The sequence below is a fragment of the Cylas formicarius genome, unplaced genomic scaffold (genome assembly GCF_029955315.1).
Source record: "Cylas formicarius isolate icCylForm1 unplaced genomic scaffold, icCylForm1.1 PGA_scaffold_4__25_contigs__length_36172078, whole genome shotgun sequence".
In the NCBI taxonomy this organism is placed as follows: Eukaryota; Metazoa; Arthropoda; class Insecta; order Coleoptera; family Brentidae; genus Cylas; species Cylas formicarius.
Window position 1 is genome coordinate 13,916,636 of NW_026844334.1, and position 5,182 is coordinate 13,921,817.

A 5,182-nucleotide genomic window follows, 5' to 3' on the forward strand; every position below is an offset into this window, starting at 1 on the left:
GCTGATGAGACCAAAATAAACTTATTTGAATCCTATGGAAAAATATCAGTATGGAGAAAGCCCAAGAAAGAATTAAAATTGAAAAATTTAAAAGCTGCGGTAAAGCATGGTGGTGTAGTGATGTTATGGGGCTGTATGCCATCTGCAGGAGTAGATAATATGCTTTTCATTGAAGGAAATATAAACCAATATGCGTATTTGGATATATTAGGGCAGCATCTGGTTGCTAGTGTCCAAAAATTAAATATGGGTAACAATTATCGGTTCTATTATGACAATGATCCAAAGCACACGTCATTTCGGGTAGGCAGTTGGCCGTTATCGATAATGAGGGAGGTCCCACTAAATATTAGCGGGAGTATTTCAAATTATGCAGTTGTTTTTCTCTATTGATTCCGTAATATTTTGTTTTGTATCATTTAAGCTGTAACATTAATATTGTATATGATTTAATTAATTCTTTATTAATAACAAAGTAACGAATTTAAAGACAAAAAGTAATTCAGACTTTTTTGTTGTTTTACATTCAGAACAGTTAGTTTTTTTTTATAGCGACCGTATCATTTGAGCTGTGAGTCACTGTATATTTCCAGTAGCCAAAAAACTAATACCGAAACTTTGACGCTGAAAGCCCGTCATAAATAAATGCCACCCACCTCAGCAGACTAAAAATCTCGAAAAAAGCGGCAGTTTATCAAAAACCTCCGACGAATGTTTACAGTAATAAAAGGCACGACACAAAAGGGTATCAAGTAGGAGATATGGGAGATAAATCCTTTGAGGGATATCTCGTTGGCGATGTCATTACATATATTACGGCGAGGGTGTCGGGTTTAGCGGAAAAAAATCGCCGAAATGGCACGAAATCCAATTTTTTTTTAATTAAACCCCCGACGTGCTGGAAACAATTGGTAATCGATTTCGAAAAAAGCTGAAAACGGGTTATTATCCCTTTATATTGAGTCGAATGTGGTGTATTCGATTGCAAGAATGATGAATGTAGTGTGAGATTTCGAAAATCGGAATATACAGGGTCCGGCGAGAACAATTAATAGCGAATGCCTTTTTTCTCGTATTTGCGATTTTTTTTTATATTTTTATTTTTAATAAATAAAATACGGGGTGGGGATATTTAATGATACTTCACAGAGTGGCACCTATGGATTTTTAACATTGGAAATTTGAAATTATTCTCAATTATCAATTAGCACTTACTTGGAGGCGGCGCTACCTACAAGTCACTTTAAAAGGCTGGGACCAAGAAGTTCTCAGGTTTTAAAAGGTACATCCAGACCGTCGTTTGAACAAATCTCGTTTTGGCAAAATTCTGTATAAAGTTTGGCCCAGATGCATGACCCCAGAGAACATCTCAAGCGGTTTTCGAGCGACAAGCTTGTATCTACTTGATCTTACTGTAATTCCTGAATCAGCTTTTGCCCCATAACTAGTAACTGAATATTCTTACGCTGAAGAATATGATGGAAACAACGTTAATGCTAATAATGTTAATAACGATACCGAGTCCAATAATTGTAACGATAATATTATTGATATTAAGATGAAGATGACATTCCACTTAGTATGTTAAAAAATATCCAAGGAGTCTCTAATAAAATCCAAAACGATGAATGGTACAATACTGATAATACGATCTCAGATAAGACACAGACACAAGAAGAAAGTGAAGATCTTAATAAGCCTTTCAAGGAACTTCTTACACCGAAACCGTACAAATTAAAAGAGTTTAAAAAGGAAATCACTAAATTACAAGGCACAGCTGCAGTATCCAAAAAAATTAAGAAAGCGCACGGAAAATGATGTCCAAGAAAACGAGTCTTGGTATGGGTATGGGCTTCACAAAAGTTGACAAGGGCCACTGTATCTGCGTACATTATAATTAGATTGATTTTTTTTCTTTCAAAGAGTTTATTTTGCGTTATTGTTATAAAAATGCTTTTATTTTGTTGGTTGGAAAAAATATGTTTTATGCAAACTTGGTATTTTAGGATTTATAACTGATTATATGAAAAATAACTAGATGTACATTACCTATTTTAGCCCTGTTTTAGGTGAGCCTTTATAACCGACCCCAATTTTATTTTGTGGGCTTTATTAACCGAATGTTCGGATAAGAATGTCCAATGACAGTTTTTTTTAAATGTGTGTTAAATGTTTCACATGCCTTTAAGACTGAACGTGAACCTGCAGTTTCATTCATGAAAGTCTGAATTAAGATATTTGTATTTTGTTATTTGTTTTTGTCTGTGTTTGCCAAATAAACTGGGCATTATTTGCCTCTGGCTCTGGACTATAGTCCATATTTTCCTTGTATATTATAGTGAATGGTAATTTATTTATTTTCTTTTTGTATTTTCAATTCGTATATGGTTTGTTATATATCCATATGTTGAAATGGGCTCCGATATAACTATACAGCTTTTTGATCCTTCCAAAGCAATTAGTTTAATATTCATGTAGCTTTTTCCTTGTTACAGTATATTTTTAATATATTGTTCCGCCTTCCTGAAAATTGGATTTCCAAATAAATTTCTCATTCGTAAAATATTACAGCCAAACAAATTCTTTTATATTAAATATTAAAAATTAAAAACCGCATTTGAAGGCCAGAAAGTGCGTATTAAAGAAAAAGGGACACGAAGGCCACCAAGGTAACATTTAGCCCACGAAGAATCTACAAGGAGCAAGATTGGAACAAAATTCTTTTGGGAGATGGTTGGTTAGGCAGTGCAGGAGAGTCTCCAGAAGCCCATGAGCCAACTTCACAGCAGATCTGTAAAAAAGAGCAAAAGCGACGAGGTTCGCCAAGAAACCATTATCGAAGCTGTCAAATCAAAGCTATGGCGGAAGTTGTAGTGACGAGCAGGTCGAAAGCTATATTAGACTGGCTCATCTCGAAATATTCTTAGCCTATGTAACAGACCGATGCAAACTACTTTTGCATTTAAAATTTCAGCTACCTTATATATATATATATATATATATATATATATATATATATATATATATATATATATATATATATATATATATGTGTGTGTGTGTAGGAATAAATATTTAATTTACTAAACAACTTTGCTTGCTTGTTTCGGTACATGTTTGCATAATAGCATGAATACACACTGAAAATATCATCAGTGATTGAAATCTATCGAAAACTTACGGTCGCTCCTAAACCTGTGGCCAAAGTAACGTAAGTAAAGTAACATCCTAAACTGAAAACGCTCCCGTGATCAGTGCAAAGTCGCAGTAGCAAAGAAAAAGCCAAATTTAACAAATTTAGGTTGTAACTTTTTAGAAGTGGTCACGTTACAACACTTCCAAATGGTGAAATCACAAACGCACTTCCGCACCCCGTAGGGTTAAAAACTACCCGCTCTGTCTGAAACTACGTCGGTCGTTTCGTTTAACACGCACACAACACACACCCGTTATTTTCCCGCGCAAAATACGCCCATCGTTGAAAAAGAGGCGTATCAGTATCGTATAGTTACACGGAAAAGCGGAACTACCGCCAACCTTATTTTTCTCTCAACGTTTTTCTCCGTTTCTTATCTCTTATCCGTACATCATCAGCCGCTTAGAATACTCCCACGGGCAAAAACGCTAATGGTTTACACTGCGATTGTCAGTGGCGCAACAAATTGCAATACAATGCAATATTTGCAAAAAAAAACTGTGCGTTAGTTCGTAACTAAAGTAAACCCAGAAAAAACTGAGCCAGCAGTGTATATACCAAATTGCACTTATTTTTTTTATACCGGAAATAAATAAATTAACACAATTTCTTCGAGGGCAACGTGGACGAGTCATCACTGGTCGCCGATAATATCAACAGAGAACGCGGGAAAATTCTGTTCTGCTTGCTTTGAGTCGTGTTTGAGCCGATTTAAATCTTTCATTATCTTATTCAAGGGGTTAATTTTACGTTTGTTCCCCGGCTGTTTCAAATATACTACACAATAGAAAACTTCTGCTTTAGCAAAAATTGTATGAGAGCTCTGCGAATGACAATCTGACGTTCCCGTAACGGCAAACATAATTTATTATATTCATACATTCTCAAGAACGGGCATCTTATAAAGCGATCTTTCTGGGGAATAGCTTGCACGGGCCTTATTATTCCCAACCCCACCTAATGGTATGTCCCCTCAGTTAACCCTTGACGAGATAATGCCGGCCCTTATTTATAGTGGAACGCTCGTTTTTGCTGTTGCGATTTTGACAAAGGAATATACCTAGTTAATATATTAGATGAACAAAATCTTTTGCCTTTTCGACTAAAGAATAGCTGAAAATGTTTCTAACAAAGTTTGGTTGATTTAATTTGTACCATGCAAAAGTTTGCAGATTTATTTTTTACTATAATTGGGCCAAATTAACACAAAATCATGTGTCGTTGTTTATGTTTATATTTTGATATAGGGTGATGATTTCACGGCAGATTCTACTATTTGAATAAACTCATTCATAGTGCCTTAGTTTTTAGTATAGATTTGTAGTATTTTTTGTGACCTTTGTGAATTTCTGTGCAATTTTGGTGTCTAGGAAATAACATAAGTTACATTGATTAATTAATTGTACTCTTTAAGCTGAAGCACAGGTGAAAGATAATGTTTTTAGTTTATTATAAAGAGTTACATTTATTTTAACAATTTAATTATTGCTTGTACAATTATAGATATTCAGTTAAATTGTAGAACCAACTTCGGCAGTAAATCTAGACCATGCGGGTATAATTGGCGATTTAACTGAATATTATCATATCGATCGATCATTCCAACGAATCTTTTCATCCAAAAACTGGAACCTGAAAACTGGTTGTTGAAAATAGATACAAACTTAAGCTTGGTACCGACTTGAATATTTCCGAATGGCAAATAGAAAAACAAACGGCTTTTTTTTATTACGACAAGCCGAAGAACAAACCGCTGTTGTTCGCATTGTTTTGTTAAAATAATTCTAGATTCAAGACAAAAAAATGTAGCAGAAACAGCACAAATGCATTTTCAAAATTTTGAATTATTCCATCGAAATATACTAACAAGTACCCTACTTTCGATGATGTTTAGGAAATTCCTTTTAGGGTTATAAATTCAGTAAGATATTGTCGATGTAGATATACAAGAGTTGAACAAAATTTGTTTATTATTACAATTAAGAA